A 19,531-nucleotide genomic window follows, 5' to 3' on the forward strand; every position below is an offset into this window, starting at 1 on the left:
AGAGGAGACAGAGAGGAGACAGAGAGGAGACAGAGAGGAGACAGAGAGAGATAGAGAGGAGATAGAGAGGAGATAGAGAGGAGATAGAGAGGCATAGAGAGGAGATAGAGAGGAGATAGAGAGGATAGAGAGGAGATAGAGAGGCATAGAGAGGAGAATAGAGAGAGATAGAGAGGAGATAGAGAGGAGATAGAGAGGAGATAGAGAGGAGATAGAGAGGAGATAGAGAGGCATAGAGTGGATATAGAGAGGAGATAGAGAGGAGATAGAGAAGAGATAGAGAGGCATAGAGATGAGATAGAGAGGCATAGAGAGGAGATAGAGAGGAGATAGAGAGGCATAGAGAGAGATAGAGAGGAGATAGAGAGGAGATAGGTAGAGAGGGATAGAGAGATAGAGAGGAGAATAAAGAGGAGATAGAGAGCATATGGAGGAGATAGAGAGGAGATAGAGAGGAGATAGAGAGGAGATAGAGAGGAGATAGAGAGGAGATAGAGAGGCATAGAGAGGCATAGAGAGGCATAGAGAGGAGATATAGAGGAGATAGAGAGGAGATAGTGAGGAGATAGAGAGGAGATAGAGAGGAGATAAAGAGGAGATATAGAGGAGATATAGAGGAGATAGAGAGGAGATAGAGAGGAGATAGAGAGGAGATAGAGAGGAGATAGAGAGGCATAGAGGGGAGATAGAGAGGAGATAGAGAGGCATAGAGGGAGATAGACAGGAGATAGAGAGGCATAGAGAGGAGATAGAGAGGGGATAGAGAGGAGATAGAGAGGCATAGAGAGGAGATAGAGAGGAGATAGAGAGGAGATAGAGAGGCATAGAGGGGATATAGAGAGGAGATAGAGAGGAGATAGAGAGGAGATAGAGAGGCATAGAGGGATATAGAGAGGAGATAGAGAGGCGATAGAGAGGAGATAGAGAGGAGATAGAGAGGAGATAGAGAGGAGATAGAGAAGAGATAGAGAGGCATAGAGGGGAGATAGAGAGGAGATAGAGAGGCATAGAGAGGAGATAAGAGGAGTAGAGCGGAGATAGAGAGGAGACAGAGAGGAGATAGAGAGGCATAGAGGGGATATAGAGAGGAGATAGAGAGGAAATAGAGAGGAGATAGAGAGGAGATAGAGAGGAGATAGAGAGGAGATAGAGAGGAATAGAGAGGAGATAGAGGGGATATAGAGAGGAGATAGAGAGGAGATAGAGAGGAGATAGAGAGGCATAGAGTGGATATAGAGAGGAGATAGAGAGGCGTAGATGGGAGATAGAGAGGAGATAGAGAGGCATAGAGGGAGATAGAGAGGAGATAGAGATGCATAGAGGGGAGATAGAGAGGAGATAGAGAGGCATAGAGAGGAGATAGAGAGGGGATAGAGAGGAGATAGAGAGGCATAGAGAGGAGATAGAGAGGAGATAGAGAGGAGATAGAGAGGAGATAGAGAAGAGATAGAGAGGCAGAGAGTGGATAGAGAGGAGATAGAGAGGCATAGAGGGGAGATAGAGAGGAGATAGAGAGGAGATAGAGAAGAGATAGAGAGGCATAGAGGGGATATAGAGAGGAGATAGAGAGGCATAGAGGGAGATAGAGAGGAGATAGAGAGGATATAGAGAGGAGATAGAGAGGAGATAGAGAGGCATAGAGAGGAGATAGAGAGGGGATAGAGAGGCATAGAGGGGAGATAGAGAGGAGATTGAGAGGCATAGAGAGGGAGGGGATAGAGAGGCATAGAGGGGAGATATAGAGGAGATAGAGAGGAGATAGAGAGGCATAGATGGGAGATAGAGAGGAGATAGAGAGGAGATAGAGAGGCGTAGAGAGGAGATCGATAGGAGATAGAGAGGAGATAGAGAGGAGATAGAGAGGCATAGAGAGGAGATAGAGAGGCATAGAGAGGAGATAGAGAGGAGATAGAGCGGCATAGAGAGGAGATAGAGAGGAGATAGAGAGGCATAGAGAGGAGTTAGAGAGGAGATAGAGAGGAGATAGAGAGGGGATAGAGTGGAGATAGAGAGGAGATAAAGAGGAGATAGAGAGGCATAGGGAGGAGATAGAGAGGAGATAGAGAGGCATAGAGAGGAGATAGAGAGGAGATAGAGAGGCATAGAGAGGAGATAGAGAGGAGATAGAGAGGAGATAGAGAGGAGATAGAGAAGAGATAGAGAGGCATAGAGAGGAGATAGAGAGGCATAGAGAGGAGATAGAGAGGAGATATAGCGGAGATAGAGAGGAGATAGAGAGGCATAGAGGGGATATAGAGAGGAGATAGAGAGGCATAGAGAGGAGATAGAGAGGCATAGAGAGGAGACAGAGAGGAGACAGAGAGGAGACAGAGAGGAGATAGAGAGGAGATAGAGAGGAGATAGAGAGGAGATAGAGAGGCATAGAGAGGAGATAGAGAGGAGATAGAGAGGCATAGAGAGTAGATAGAGAGGCATAGAGAGGAGATAGAGAGGAGAATAGAGAGGAGATAGAGAGGAGATAGAGAGGAGATAGAGAGGAGATAGAGAGGCATAGAGTGGATATAGAGAGGAGATAGAGAGGCATAGAGGGGAGATAGAGAGGAGATAGAGAGGCATAGAGGGGAGATAGAGAGGAGATAGAGAGGCATAGAGAGGAGATAGAGAGTAGATAGAGAGGCATAGAGAGGAGATAGAGAGGAGATAGAGAGGAGACAGAGAGGATATTGAGAGGGGATAGAGTGGAGATAGAGAGGAGATAAAGAGGAGATAGAGAGGCATAGGGAGAGATAGAGAGGAGATAGAGAGGAGATAGAGAGGAGATAGAGAGGAGATAGAGAGGCATAGAGAGGAGATAGAGAGGCATAGAGAGGAAATATAGAGGAGATAGAGAGGAGATAGCGAGGAGATAGAGAGGATATAGAGAGGAGATAGAGAGGAGATAGAGAGGAGATATACAGGAGATAGAGAGGAGATAGAGAGGAGATATAGAGGAGATAGAGAGGAGATAGAGAGGCATAGAGGGGAGATAGAGAGGAGATAGAGAGGCATAGAGGGGAGATAGAGAGGGGACAGAGAGGAGATAGAGAGACATAGAGAGGAGATAGAGAGGAGATAGAGAGGAGATAGAGAGGCATAGAGGGGATATAGAGAGGAGATAGAGAGGAGATAGAGAGGAGATAGAGAGGCATAGAGGGGATATAGAGAGGAGATAGAGAGGAGATAGAGAGGAGATAGAGAAGAGATAGAGAGGAGATAGAGAGGCATAGAGAGGAGATAGAGAGGCATAGAGAGGAGATAGAGAGGGGATAGAGAGGAGATAGAGAGGCATAGAGAGGAGATAGAGAGGAGATAGAGAGGAGATAGAGAGGAGATAGAGAGGAGATAGAGAAGAGATAGAGAGGCATAGAGAGGAGATAGAGAGGAGATAGAGAGGCATAGAGGGGAGATAGAGAGGCATAGAGAGGAGATAGAGAGGAGATAGAGCGGAGATAGAGAGGAGATAGAGAGGCATAGAGGGTATATAGAGAGGAGATAGAGAGGCATAGAGATGAGATAGAGAGGCATAGAGAGGAGACAGAGAGGAGACAGAGAGGAGATAGAGAGGAGATAGAGAGGAGATAGAGAGGAGATAGAGAGGGGACAGAGAGGAGATAGAGAGGCATAGAGTGGATATAGAGAGGAGATAGAGAGGCATAGAGAGGAGATAGAGAGGAGATAGAGCGGCATAGAGAGGAGATAGAGAGGAGATAGAGAGGATATAGACAGGAGATAGAGAGGAGATAGAGAGGCATAGAGGAGGGATAGAGAGACATAGAGAGGAGATAGAGAGGGGACAGAGAGGAGATAGAGAGGCATAGAGTGGATATAGAGAGGAGATAGAGAGGCATAGAGAGGAGATAGAGAGGAGATAGAGCGGCATAGAGAGGAGATAGAGAGGAGATAGAGAGGATATAGACAGGAGATAGAGAGGAGATAGAGAGGCATAGAGGAGGGATAGAGAGACATAGAGAGGAGATAGAGAGGAGATAGAGAGGAGATAGAGAGGAGATAGAGAGGAGATAGAGATGGGATAGACAGGAGATAGAGAGGATATAGAGAGGCATAGAGAGGAGATAGAGAGGAGACAGAGAGAGGCGATAGAGAGGCATAGAGAGGAGATATAGAGGAGATATAGAGGAGATAGAGAGGAGATAGAGAGGAGATAGAGAGGAGATATAGAGGAGATATAGAGGAGATAGAGAGGAGATAGAGAGGAGATAGAGAGGAGATATAGAGGAGATAGAGAGGAGATATAGAGGAGATAGAGAGGCATAGAGGGGAGATAGAGAGGAATAGAGAGGCATAGAGGGGAGATAGAGAGGAGATAGAGAGGCATAGAGAGGAGATAGAGAGGGGATAGAGATGAGATAGAGAGGCATAGAGAGGAGATAGAGAGGAGATAGAGAGGAGATAGAGAGGAGATAGAGAGGCATAGAGGGGATATAGAGAGGAGATAGACAGGAGATAGAGAGGCATAGAGGGGATATAGAGAGGAGATAGAGAAGAGATAGAGAGGCATAGAGGGGATATAGAGAGGAGATAGAGAGGAGATAGAGAGGAGATAGAGAGGCATAGAGGGGAGATAAAGAGGAGATAGAGAGGAGATAGAGAGGCATAGAGAGGAGATAGAGAGGCATAGAGAGGAGATAGAGAGGCATAGAGAGGAGACAGAGAGGAGACAGAGAGGAGATAGAGAGGAGATAGAGAGGAGATAGAGAGGAGATAGAGAGGAGATAGAGAGGCATAGAGGGGATATAGAGAGGAATAGAGAGGCATAGAGGGGATATAGAGAGGATATAGAGAGGGGATAGAGAGGAGATAGAGAGGAGATAGAGAGGAGATAGAGAGGAGATAGAGAGGAGATAGAGAGGTGATAGAGAGGGGATAGAGAGGAGATAGAGAGGCATAGAGAGGAGATAGAGAGGCATAGAGAGGAGATAGAGAGGAGATAGAGCGGCATAGAGAGGAGATAGAGAGGAGATAGAGAGGCATAGAGAGGAGTTAGAGAGGAGATAGAGAGGAGATAGAGAGGGGATAGAGTGGAGATAGAGAGGAGATAAAGAGGAGATAGAGAGGCATAGGGAGGAGATAGAGAGGAGATAGAGAGGCATAGAGAGGAGATAGAGAGGGGATAGAGAGGAGATAGAGAGGCATAGAGAGGAGATAGAGAGGAGATAGAGAAGAGATAGAGAGGCATAGAGAGGAGATAGAGAGGCATAGAGAGGAGATAGAGAGGAGATAGAGAGGCATAGAGAGGAGATAGAGAGGAGATATAGCGGAGATAGAGAGGAGATAGAGAGGCATAGAGGGGATATAGAGAGGAGATAGAGAGGCATAGAGAGGAGATAGAGAGGCATAGAGAGGAGACAGAGAGGAGACAGAGAGGAGACAGAGAGGAGACAGAGAGGAGATAGAGAGGAGATAGAGAGGAGATAGAGAGGCATAGAGAGGAGATAGAGAGGAGATAGAGAGGAGATAGAGAGGAGATAGAGAGGAGATAGAGAGGCATAGAGAGGAGAATAGAGAGGAGATAGAGAGGAGATAGAGAGGAGATAGAGAGGAGATAGAGAGGAGATAGAGAGGAGATAGAGAGGAGATAGAGAGGAGATAGAGAGGAGATAGAGAGGGGATAGAGAGGGGATAGAGAGGAGATAGAGAGGCATAGAGTGGATATAGAGAGGAGATAGAGAGGAGATAGAGAAGAGATAGAGAGGCATAGAGATGAGATAGAGAGGAGATAGAGAGGCATAGAGAGGAGATAGAGAGGAGATAGAGAGGCATAGAGAGGAGATAGAGAGGAGATAGAGAGGAGATAGAGAGGAGATAGAGAGGGGATAGAGAGGAGATAGAGAGGAGATAAAGAGGCATAGAGGGGAGATAGAGAGGAGATAGAGAGGCATAGAGGGGAGATAGAGAGGAGATAGAGAGGCATAGAGAGGAGATAGAGAGTAGATAGAGAGGCATAGAGAGGAGATAGAGAGGAGATAGAGAGGCATAGAGTGGATATAGAGAGGAGATAGAGAGGCATAGAGAGGAGATAGAGAGGAGATAGAGCGGCATAGAGAGGAGATAGAGAGGAGATAGAGAGGATATAGACAGGAGATAGAGAGGAGATAGAGAGGCATAGAGGAGGGATAGAGAGACATAGAGAGGAGATAGAGAGGGGACAGAGAGGAGATAGAGAGGCATAGAGTGGATATAGAGAGGAGATAGAGAGGCATAGAGAGGAGATAGAGAGGAGATAGAGCGGCATAGAGAGGAGATAGAGAGGATATAGACAGGAGATAGAGAGGAGATAGAGAGGCATAGAGGAGGGATAGAGAGACATAGAGAGGAGATAGAGAGGAGATAGAGAGGAGATAGAGAGGAGATAGAGATGGGATAGACAGGAGATAGAGAGGATATAGAGAGGCATAGAGAGGAGATAGAGAGGAGACAGAGAGAGGCGATAGAGAGGCATAGAGAGGAGATATAGAGGAGATATAGAGGAGATAGAGAGGAGATAGAGAGGAGATATAGAGGAGATATAGAGGAGATAGAGAGGAGATAGAGAGGAGATAGAGAGGAGATAGAGAGGAGATATAGAGGAGATAGAGAGGCATAGAGGGGAGATAGAGAGGCATAGAGAGGCATAGAGAGGAGATAGAGAGGGGATAGAGATGAGATAGAGAGGCATAGAGAGGAGATAGAGAGGAGATAGAGAGGAGATAGAGAGGAGATAGAGAGGCATAGAGGGGATATAGAGAGGAGATAGACAGGAGATAGAGAGGCATAGAGGGGATATAGAGAGGAGATAGAGAAGAGATAGAGAGGCATAGAGGGGATATAGAGAGGAGATAGAGAGGAGATAGAGAGGAGATAGAGAGGCATAGAGGGGAGATAAAGAGGAGATAGAGAGGAGATAGAGAGGAGATAGAGAGGCATAGAGAGGAGATAGAGAGGCATAGAGAGGAGATAGAGAGGCATAGAGAGGAGACAGAGAGGAGACAGAGAGGAGATAGAGAGGAGATAGAGAGGAGATAGAGAGGAGATAGAGAGGAGATAGAGAGGAGATAGAGAGGCATAGAGGGGATATAGAGAGGAATAGAGAGGCATAGAGGGGATATAGAGAGGATATAGAGAGGGGATAGAGAGGAGATAGAGAGGAGATAGAGAGGAGATAGAGAGGAGATAGAGAGGTGATAGAGAGGGGATAGAGAGGAGATAGAGAGGCATAGAGAGGAGATAGAGAGGCATAGAGAGGAGATAGAGAGGAGATAGAGCGGCATAGAGAGGAGATAGAGAGGAGATAGAGAGGCATAGAGAGGAGTTAGAGAGGAGATAGAGAGGAGATAGAGAGGGGATAGAGTGGAGATAGAGAGGAGATAAAGAGGAGATAGAGAGGCATAGGGAGGAGATAGAGAGGAGATAGAGAGGCATAGAGAGGAGATAGAGAGGGGATAGAGAGGAGATAGAGAGGCATAGAGAGGAGATAGAGAGGAGATAGAGAGGAGATAGAGAGGAGATAGAGAAGAGATAGAGAGGCATAGAGAGGAGATAGAGAGGAGATAGAGAGGCATAGAGAGGAGATAGAGAGGAGATAGAGAGGCATAGAGAGGAGATAGAGAGGAGATATAGCGGAGATAGAGAGGAGATAGAGAGGCATAGAGGGGATATAGAGAGGAGATAGAGAGGCATAGAGAGGAGATAGAGAGGCATAGAGAGGAGACAGAGAGGAGACAGAGAGGAGACAGAGAGGAGACAGAGAGGAGATAGAGAGGAGATAGAGAGGAGATAGAGAGGAGATAGAGAGGAGATAGAGAGGCATAGAGAGGAGATAGAGAGGAGATAGAGAGGAGATAGAGAGGAGATAGAGAGGTGATAGAGAGGGGATAGAGAGGAGATAGAGAGGCATAGAGAGGAGATAGAGAGGCATAGAGAGGAGAATAGAGAGGAGAATAGAGAGGAGAATAGAGAGGAGATAGAGAGGAGATAGAGAGGAGATAGAGAGGAGATAGAGAGGAGATAGAGAGGAGATAGAGAGGGGATAGAGAGGAGATAGAGAGGCATAGAGTGGATATAGAGAGGAGATAGAGAGGAGATAGAGAAGAGATAGAGAGGCATAGAGATGAGATAGAGAGGCATAGAGAGGAGATAGAGAGGAGATAGAGAGGCATAGAGAGGAGATAGAGAGGAGATAGAGAGGGGATAGAGAGGAGATAGAGAGGGGATAAAGAGGAGATAGAGAGGCATAGAGGGGAGATAGAGAGGAGATAGAGAGGCATAGAGGGGAGATAGAGAGGAGATAGAGAGGCATAGAGAGGAGATAGAGAGTAGATAGAGAGGCATAGAGAGGAGATAGAGAGGAGATAGAGAGGAGACAGAGAGGATATTGAGAGGGGATAGAGTGGAGATAGAGAGGAGATAAAGAGGAGATAGAGAGGCATAGGGAGAGATAGAGAGGAGATAGAGAGGAGATAGAGAGGAGATAGAGAGGAGATAGAGAGGAGATAGAGAGGCATAGAGAGGAGATAGAGAGGCATAGAGAGGAGATATAGAGGAGATAGAGAGGAGATAGCGAGGAGATAGAGAGGATATAGAGAGGAGATAGAGAGGAGATAGAGAGGAGATAGAGAGGAGATATACAGGAGATATAGAGGAGATAGAGAGGAGATATAGAGGAGATAGAGAGGAGATATAGAGGAGACAGAGAGGAGATAGAGAAGCATAGAGGGGAGATAGAGAGGAGATAGAGAGGCATAGAGGGGAGATAGAGAGGAGATAGAGAGGCATAGAGAGGAGATAGAGAGGGGACAGAGAGGAGATAGAGAGACATAGAGAGGAGATAGAGAGGAGATAGAGAGGAGATAGAGAGGCATAGAGGGGATATAGAGAGGAGATAGAGAGGAGATAGAGAGGCATAGAGGGGATATAGAGAGGAGATAGAGAGGAGATAGAGAGGAGATAGAGAGGAGATAGAGAAGAGATAGAGAGGCATAGAGGGGATATAGAGAGGAGATAGAGTGGCATAGAGAGGAGATAGAGAGGGGATAGAGAGGAGATAGAGAGGCATAGAGAGGAGATAGAGAGGAGATAGAGAGGAGATAGAGAAGAGATAGAGAGGCATAGAGAGGAGATAGAGAGGAGATAGAGCGGCATAGAGAGGAGATAGAGAGGAGATAGAGATGCATAGAGAGGAGATAGAGAGGAGATAGAGAGGAGATAGAGAGGAGATAGAGAGGGGATAGAGAGGAGATAGAGAGGAGATAGAGAGGAGATAGAGAGGAGATAAAGAGGAGATAGAGAGGAGATAGAGAGGCATAGAGAGGAGTTGGAGAGGGGATAGAGAGGAGATAGAGAGGAGATAGAGAGGTATAGAGAGGAGATAGAGAGGGGATAGAGAGGAGATAGAGAGGCATAGAGAGGAGTTGAGATAGGAGATAGAGAGGAGATAGAGAAGAGATAGAGAAGAGATAGAGAGGCATAGAGTGGATATAGAGAGGAGATAGAGAGGCATAGAGGGGAGATAGAGAGGAGATAGAGAGGAGATAGAGAGGCATAGAGGGGATATAGAAAGGAGATAGAGAGGCATAGAGGGGAGATAGAGAGGATATAGAGAGGAGATAGAGAGGAGATAGAGAGGCATAGAGAGGAGATAGAGAGGGGATAGAGAGGTATAGAGAGGAGATAGAGAGGGGATAGAGAGGAGATAGAGAGGAGATAGAGAGGTATAGAGAGGAGATAGAGAGGGGATAGAGAGGAGATAGAGAGGCATAGAGAGGAGTTGAGATAGGAGATAGAGAGGAGATAGAGAAGAGATAGAGAAGAGATAGAGAGGCATAGAGTGGATATAGAGAGGAGATAGAGAGGCATAGAGGGGAGATAGAGAGGAGATAGAGAGGAGATAGAGAGGCATAGAGGGGATATAGAAAGGAGATAGAGAGATAGAGAGGAGATAGAGAGGAGATAGAGAGGATATAGAGAGGAGATAGAGAGGAGATAGAGAGGCATAGAGAGGAGATAGAGAGGGGATAGAGAGGCATAGAGGGGAGATAGAGAGGAGATAGAGAGGCATAGAGAGGAGATAGAGGGGGATAGAGAGGCATAGAGGGGAGATAGAGAGGAGATAGAGAGGAGATAGAGAGGCATAGAGGGGAGATAGAGAGGAGATAGAGAGGAGATAGAGAGGATATAGAGAGGAGATAGAGAGGAGATAGAGAGGCATAGAGAGGAGATAGAGAGGAGATAGAGAGGAGATAGAGAGGATATAGAGAGGAGATAGAGAGGAGATAGAGAGGCATAGAGAGGAGATAGAGAGGGGATAGAGAGGTATAGAGAGGAGATAGAGAGGGGATAGAGAGGAGATAGAGAGGAGATAGAGAGGTATAGAGAGGAGATAGAGAGGGGATAGAGAGGAGATAGAGAGGCATAGAGAGGAGTTGAGATAGGAGATAGAGAGGAGATAGAGAAGAGATAGAGAAGAGATAGAGAGGCATAGAGTGGATATAGAGAGGAGATAGAGAGGCATAGAGGGGAGATAGAGAGGAGATAGAGAGGAGATAGAGAGGCATAGAGGGGATATAGAAAGGAGATAGAGAGGCATAGAGGGGAGATAGAGAGGAGATAGAGAGGAGATAGAGAGGATATAGAGAGGAGATAGAGAGGAGATAGAGAGGCATAGAGAGGAGATAGAGAGGGGATAGAGAGGCATAGAGGGGAGATAGAGAGGAGATAGAGAGGCATAGAGAGGAGATAGAGGGGGATAGAGAGGCATAGAGGGGAGATAGAGAGGAGATAGAGAGGAGATAGAGAGGCATAGAGGGGAGATAGAGAGGAGATAGAGAGGCGTAGAGAGGAGATCGATAGGAGATAGAGAGGAGATAGAGAGGCGATAGAGAGGCATCGAGAGGAGATAGAGAGGAGATAGAGCGGCATAGAGAGGAGATAGAGAGGAGATAGAGATGCATAGAGAGGAGATAGAGAGGAGATAGAGAGGAGATAGAGAGGAGATAGAGAGGGGATAGAGAGGAGATAGAGAGGAGATAAAGAGGAGATAGAGAGGCATAGAGAGGAGATAGAGAGGCATAGAGAGGAGATAGAGAGGGGATAGAGAGGAGATAGAGAGGCATAGAGAGGAGATAAAGAGGAGATAGAGAGGCATAGAGAGGAGATAGAGAGGGGATAGAGAGGAGATAGAGAGGCATAGAGGGGATATAGAGAGGAGATAGAGAGGCATAGAGGGGATATAGAGAGGAGATAGAGAGGAGATAGAGAGGAGATAGAGAGGAGATAGAGAGGAGATAGAGAAGAGATAGAGAGGCATAGAGGGGATATAGAGAGGAGATAGAGAGGAGATATAGAGGCATAGAGGGGAGATAAAGAGGAGATAGAGAGGCATAGAGAGGAGACAGAGAGGGGATAAAGAGGAGATATAGAAGAGATAGAGAGGCATAGAGGGGATATAGAGAGGAGATAGAGAGGAGATAGAGAGGCATAGAGGGGAGATAAAGAGGAGATAGAGAGGCATAGAGAGGAGATAGAGAGGGGATAGAGATGAGATAGAGAGGCATAGAGAGGAGATAGAGAGGAGATAGAGAGGAGATAGAGAAGAGATAGAGAGGCATAGAGATGAGATAGAGAGGAGATAGAGAGGCATAGAGAGGAGATAGAGCGGAGATAGAGAGGCATAGAGAGGAGATAGAGAGGAGATAGAGCGGAGATAGAGAGGAGATAGAGAGGCATAGAGGGGATATAGAGAGGAAATAGAGAGGCATAGAGAGGAGATAAAGAGGCATAGAGATGAGATAGAGAGGCATAGAGAGGAGATAGAGAGGAGATAGAGAAGAGATAGAGAGGCATAGAGATGAGATAGAGAGGAGATAGAGAGGCATAGAGAGGAGATAGAGAGGAGATAGAGAGGCATAGAGAGGAGATAGAGAGGAGATAGAGCGGAGATAGAGAGGAGATAGAGAGGCATAGAGGGGATATAGAGAGGAAATAGAGAGGCATAGAGAGGAGATAAAGAGGCATAGAGAGGAGATAGAGAGGAGATAGAGCGGAGATAGAGAGGAGATAGAGAGGCATAGAGGGGATATAGAGAGGAAATAGAGAGGCATAGAGAGGAGATAAAGAGGCATAGAGAGGAGAAAGAGAGGAGACAGAGAGGAGATAGAGAGGAGATAGAGAGGAGATAGAGAGGCATAGAGAGGAGATAGAGAGGAGATAGAAGGAGATAGAGAGGAGATAGAGAGGAGATAGAGAGGCATAGAGAGGAGATAGAGAGGCATAGAGAGGAGATAGAGAGGCATAGAGTGGATATAGAGAGGAGATAGAGAGGTGTAGAGGGAAGATAGAGGGGAGATAGAGAGGCATAGAGGGGATATAGAGATGAGATAGAGAGGCTTAGAGGGGATATAGAGAGGAGATAGAGAGGGGATAGAGAGGAGATAGAGAGGAGATAGAGAGGAGATAGAGAGGAGATAGAGAGGAGATAGAGAGGAGATAGAGAGGAGATAGAGAGGGGATGGAGAGGAGATAGAGAGGCATAGAGTGGATATAGAGAGGAGATAGAGAGGCTTAGAGGGGAGATAGAGGGGAGATAGAGAGGCATAGAGGGGAGATAGAGGAGATAGAGAGGAGATAGAGAGGCGTAGAGAGGAGATCGATAGGAGATAGAGAGGAGATAGAGAGGCATAGAGAGGAGATAGAGAGGCATAGAGAGGAGATAGAGAGGAGATAGAGCGGCATAGAGAGGAGATAGAGAGGAGATAGAGATGCATAGATAGGAGATAGAGAGGAGATAGAGAGGAGATAGAGAGGAGATAGAGAGGAGATAAAGAGGAGATAGAGAGGCATAGAGAGGAGATAGAGAGGAGATAGAGAGGCATAGAGAGGAGATAGAGAGGGGATAGAGAGGAGATAGAGAGGCATAGAGAGGAGATAGAGAGGCATAGAGAGGAGATAGAGAGGAGATAGAGCGGCATAGAGAGGAGATAGAGAGGAGATAGAGATGCATAGAGAGGAGATAGAGAGGAGATAGAGAGGAGATAGAGAGGAGATAGAGAGGGGATAGAGAGGAGATAGAGAGGAGATAAAGAGGCATAGAGAGGAGATAGAGAGGAGATAGAGAGGCATAGAGAGGAGATAGAGAGGGGATAGAGAGGAGATAGAGAGGCATAGAGAGGAGATAGAGAGGAGATAGAGAGGAGATAGAGAGGCATAGAGGGGATATAGAGAGGAGATAGAGAGGAGATAGAGAGGCATAGAGGGGATATAGAGAGGAGATAGAGAGGAGATAGAGAGGAGATAGAGAGGAGATAGAGAGGAGATAGAGAGGCATAGAGGGGATATAGAGAGGAGATAGAGAGGAGATAGAGAGGCATAGAGGGGATATAGAGAGGAGATAGAGAGGAGATAGAGAGGAGATAGAGAAGAGATAGAGAGGCATAGAGGGGATATAGAGAGGAGATAGAGAGGAGATAGAGAGGCATAGAGGGGAGATAAAGAGGAGATAGAGAGGCATAGAGAGGAGACAGAGAGGGGATAGAGAGGAGATAGAGAGGCATAGAGAGGAGATAGAGAGGAGATAGAGAGGAGATAGAGAAGAGATAGAGAGGCATAGAGAGGAGATAGAGAGGAGATAGAGAGGCATAGAGAGGAGATAGAGAGGAGATAGAGCGGAGATAGAGAGGAGATAGAGAGGAGATAGAGAGGCATAAAGGGGATATAGAGAGGAGATAGAGAGGCATAGAGAGGAGATAGAGAGGCATAGAGAGGAGACAGAGAGGAGACAGAGAGGAAATAGAGAGGAGATAGAGAGGCATAGAGAGGAGATAGAGAGGAGATAGAGAGGAGATAGAGAGGAGATAGAGAGGAGATAGAGAGGAGATAGAGAGGCATAGAGTGGATATAGAGAGGAGATAGAGAGGCGTAGAGGGGAGATAGAGAGGAGATAGAGAGGCATAGAGAGGAGATAGAGAGGAGATAGAGAGGAGATAGAGAGGAGATAGAGAGGAGATAGAGAGGACATAGAGAGGGGATAGAGAGGCATAGAGTGGATATAGAGAGGAGATAGAGAGGCGTAGAGGGGAAATAGAGAGGCATAGAGAGGAGACAGAGAGGAGACAGAGAGGAGTTAGAGAGGAGATAGAGAGGCATAGAGAGGAGATAGAGAGGAGATAGAGAGGGGATAGAGAGGAGATAGAGAGGAGATAGAGAGGAGATAGAGAGGAGATAGAGAGGCATAGAGTGGATATAGAGAGGAGATCGATAGGAGATAGAGAGGAGATAGAGAGGAGATAGAGAGGCATAGAGAGGAGATAGAGAGGTATAGAGAGGAGATAGAGAGGAGATAGAGCGACATAGAGAGGAGATAGAGAGGAGATAGAGAGGCATAGAGAGGAGATAGAGAGGTATAGAGAGGAGATAGAGAGGAGATAGAGCGGCATAGAGAGGAGATAGAGAGGAGATCGATAGGAGATAGAGAGGAGATAGAGAGGAGATAGAGAGGAGATAGAGAGGTATAGAGAGGAGATAGAGCGACATAGAGAGGAGAAAGAGAGGAGATAGAGCGGCATAGAGAGGAGATAGAGAGGAGATAGAGAGGCATAGAGAGGAGATAGAGAGGAGATAGAGAGGAGATAGAGAGGCATAGAGAGGAGATAGAGAGGAGATAGAGTGGAGATAGAGAGGAGATAGAGAGGAGATAGAGAGGCATAGAGGGGAAATAGAGAGGAGATAGAGAGGCATAGAGAGGAGATAGAGAGGCATAGAGAGGAGACAGAGAGGAGACAGAGAGGAGACAGAGAGGAGATAGAGAGGCATAGAGAGGAGATAGAGAGGAGATAGTGAGGGGATAGAGAGGAGATAGAGAGGAGATAGAGAGGAGATAGAGAGGAGATAGAGAGGAGATAGATAGGAGAATAGAGAGGAGATAGAGAGGAGATAGAGAGGAGATAGAGAGGCATAGAGGGGATATAGAGAGGAGATAGAGAGGCATAAAGGGGATATAGAGAGGAGATAGAGAGGGGTTGGAGAGGAGATAGAGAGGAGATAGAGAGGGGATAGAGAGGAGATAGAGAGCCATATAGTGGATATAGAGAGGAGATAGAGAGGTGTAGAGGGGAGATAGAGAAGAGATAGAGAGGCATAGAGGGGAGATAGAGAGGAGATAGAGAGGCATAGAGGGGAGATAGAGAGGAGATAGAGAGGCATAGAGAGGAGATAGAGAGGGGATAGTGAGGAGATAGAGAGGCATAGAGAGGAGATAGAGAGGAGATAGAGAGGAGATAGAGAGGAGATAGAGCGGAGATAGAGAGGAGATAGAGAGGAGATAGAGAAGCATAGAGGGGATATAGAGAGGAGATAGAGAGGCATAGAGAGGAGATAGAGAGGCATAGAGAGGAGACAGAGAGGAGACAGAGAGGAGATAGAGAGGAGATAGAGAGGAGATAGAGAGGAGATAGAGAGGAGATAGAGAGGAGATAGAGAGGCATAGAGGGGATATAGAGAGGAGATAGAGAGGCATAGAGGGGATATAGAGAGGAGATAGAGAGGCATAGAGGGGATATAGAGAGGAGATAGAGAGGGGATAGAGAGGAGATAGAGAGGAGATAGTGAGGAGATAGAGAGGAGATAGAGAGGAGATAGAGAGGCGTAGAGGGGAGATTGAGAGGAGATAGAGAGGAATAGAGGGGAGATAGAGAGGCATAGAGGGGAGATAGAGAGGAGATAGAGAGGCATAGAGAGGAGATAGAGAGGAGATAGAGAGGAGATAGAGAAGAGATAGAGAGGCATAGAGGGGATATAGAGAGGAGATAGAGAGGCATAGAGGGGAGATAGAGAGGAGATAGAGAGGAGATAGAGAGGATATAGAGAGGAGATAGAGAGGAGATAGAGATGCATAGAGAGGAGATAGAGAGGGGATAGAGAGGCATAGAGGGGAGATAGAGAGGAGATAGAGAGGAGATAGAGAGGAGATAGAGAGGCGTAGAGAGGAGATCGATAGGAGATAGAGAGGAGATAGAGAGGAGATAGAGAGGAGATAGAGAGGAGATAGAGAGGCATAGAGAGGAGATAGAGAGGCATAGAGAGGAGATAGAGCAGCATAGAGAGGAGATAGAGAGGAGTAGAGAGGATGATAGAGAGGAGATAGAGAGGAGATAGAGAGGATATAGAGAGGAGATAGAAAGGAGATAGAGAGGAGATAGAGAGGAGATAGAGAGGAGATAGAGAGGCATAGAGGAGGGATAGAGAGACATAGAGAGGAGATAGAGAGGAGATAGAGAGGAGATAGAGGAGATAGAGATGGGATAGACAGGAGATAGAGAGGGGATAGAGAGGCATAGAGAGGAGATAGAGAGGGGATAGAGAGGAGATAGAGAGGAGATAGAAAGGAGATAGAGAGGACATAGAGAGGAGATTGAGAGGCATAGAGGAGGGATAGAGAGGAGATAGAGAGGAGATAGAGAGGCATAGAGAGGAGATAGAGAGGCATAGAGAGGAGATAGAGAGGCATAGAGAGGAGATAGAGAGGCATAGAGAGGAGATAGAGAGGCATAGAGAGGAGATAGAGAGGCATAGAGAGGAGACAGAGAGGAGACAGAGAGGAGACAGAGAGGAGATAGAGAGGAGATAGAGAGGAGAATAGAGAGGAGATAGAGAGGAGATAGAGAGGCATAGAGGGGAGATAGAGAGGTATTGAGAGAAGAGAGAGAGGAGATAGAGAGGCATAGGGAGGAGATAGAGAGGCATAGAGAGGAGATAGAGAGGAGATAGAGAGGAGATAGAGAGGCGATAGAGAGGAGATATAGAGGAGATATAGAGGAGATAGATAGGAGATAGATAGGAGATAGAGAGGAGATAGAGAGGAGATAGAGAGGAGATAGAGAGGAGATAGAGAGGAGATAGAGAGGAGATAGAGAGGAGATAGAGAGGCATAGAGGGGATATAGAGAGGAGATAGAGAAGAGATAGAGAGGCATAGAGGGGATATAGAGAGGAGATAGAGAGGAGATAGAGAGGAGATAGAGAGGCATAGAGGGGAGATAAAGAGGAGATAGAGAGGAGATAGAGAGGAGATAGAGAGGAGATAGAGAGGCATAGAGAGGAGATAGAGAGGCATAGATGGGATATAGAGAGGAGATAGAGAGGAGATAGAGAGGAGATAGAGAGGCATAGAGGGGATATAGAGAGGAGATAGAGAAGAGATAGAGAGGCATAGAGGGGATATAGAGAGGAGATAGAGAGGAGATAGAGAGGCATAGAGGGGAGATAAAGAGGAGATAGAGAGGAGATAGAGAGGCATAGAGAGGAGATAGAGAGGCATAGAGAGGAGATAGAGAGGCATAGAGAGGAGATAGAGAGGCATAGAGAGGAGACAGAGAGGAGACAGAGAGGAGATAGAGAGGAGATAGAGAGGAGATAGAGAGGAGAATAGAGAGGAGAATAGAGAGGAGATAGAGAGGCATAGATGGGATATAGAGAGGAGATAGAGAGGAGATAGAGAGGAGATAGAGAGGCATAGATGGGATATAGAGAGGAGATAGAGAGGAGATAGAGAGGCATAGAGGGGATATAGAGAGGAGATAGAGAAGAGATAGAGAGGCATAGAGGGGATATAGAGAGGAGATAGAGAGGAGATAGAGAGGCATAGAGGGGAGATAAAGAGGAGATAGAGAGGAGATAGAGAGGCATAGAGAGGAGATAGAGAGGCATAGAGAGGAGATAGAGAGGCATAGAGAGGAGATAGAGAGGCATAGAGAGGAGACAGAGAGGAGACAGAGAGGAGATAGAGAGGAGATAGAGAGGAGATAGAGAGGAGAATAGAGAGGAGATAGAGAGGAGATAGAGAGGCATAGAGGGGATATAGAGAGGAATAGAGAGGATATAGAGAGGGGATAGAGAGGAGATAGAGAGGAGATAGAGAGGAGATAGAGAGGAGATAGAGAGGAGATAGAGAGGAGATAGAGAGGGGATAGAGAGGAGATAGAGAGGATATAGAGAGGAGATAGAAAGGAGATAGAGAAGAGATAGAGAGGAGATAGAGAGGAGATAGAGAGGAGATAGAGAGGAGATAGAGAGGAGATAGAGAGGATATAGACAGGAGATAGAGAGGAGATAGAGAGGCATAGAGGAGGGATAGAGAGACATAGAGAGGAGATAGAGAGGAGATAGAGAGGAGATAGAGAGGAGATAGAGAGGAGATAGAGATGGGATAGACAGGAGATAGAGAGGATATAGAGAGGCATAGAGAGGAGATAGAGAGGAGATAGAGAGGCGATAGAGAGGCATAGAGAGGAGATATAGAGGAGATATAGAGGAGATAGAGAGGAGATAGAGAGGAGATATAGAGGAGATAGAGAGGAGATAGAGAGGAGATATAGAGGAGATAGAGAGGAGATATAGAGGAGATAGAGAGGCATAGAGGGGAGATAGAGAGGAATAGAGAGGCATAGAGGGGAGATAGAGAGGAGATAGAGAGGCATAGAGAGGAGATAGAGAGGGGATAGAGATGAGATAGAGAGGCATAGAGAGGAGATAGAGAGGAGATAGAGAGGAGATAGAGAGGCATAGAGGGGATATAGAGAGGAGATAGAGAGGAGATAGAGAGGCATAGAGGGGATATAGAGAGGAGATAGAGAAGAGATAGAGAGGCATAGAGGGGATATAGAGAGGAGATAGAGAGGCATAGAGGGGAGATAAAGAGGAGATAGAGAGGAGATAGAGAGGAGATAGAGAGGCATAGAGAGGAGATAGAGAGGAGATAGAGAGGAGATAGAGAGGCATAGAGAGGAGACAGAGAGGAGATAGAGAGGAGATAGAGAGGAGATAGAGAGGAGAATAGAGAGGAGATAGAGAGGAGATAGAGAGGCATAGAGGGGATATAGAGAGGAATAGAGAGGCATAGAGGGGATATAGAGAGGATATAGAGAGGGGATAGAGAGGAGATAGAGAGGAGATAGAGAGGAGATAGAGAGGAGATAGAGAGGAGATAGAGAGGTGATAGAGAGGGGATAGAGAGGAGATAGAGAGGCATAGAGTGGATATAGAGAGGAGATAGAGAGGCGTAGAGGGGAGATAGAGAGGAGATAGAGAGGCATAGAGGGGAGATAGAGAGGAGATAGAGGGGCATAGAGGGGAGATAGAGAGGAGATAGAGAGGCATAGAGAGGAGATAGAGAGGGGATAGAGAGGAGATAGAGAGGCATAGAGAGGAGATAGAGAGGAGATAGAGAGGCGATAGAGAGGCATAGAGAGGAGATATAGAGGAGATATAGAGGAGATATAGAGGAGATAGAGAGGAGATAGAGAGGAGATAGAGAGGAGATAGAGAGGCATAGAGGGGAGATAGAGAGGAATAGAGAGGCATAGAGGGGAGATAGAGAGGAGATAGAGAGGCATAGAGAGGAGATAGAGAGGGGATAGAGATGAGATAGAGAGGCATAGAGAGGAGATAGAGAGGAGATAGAGAGGAGATAGAGAGGCATAGAGGGGATATAGAGAGGAGATAGAGAGGAGATAGAGAGGCATAGAGTGGATATAGAGAGGAGATAG

The sequence above is a fragment of the Coregonus lavaretus genome, assembly GCF_964263955.1.
Source record: "Coregonus lavaretus genome assembly, chromosome: 8".
NCBI lineage: Eukaryota > Metazoa > Chordata > Actinopteri > Salmoniformes > Salmonidae > Coregonus > Coregonus lavaretus.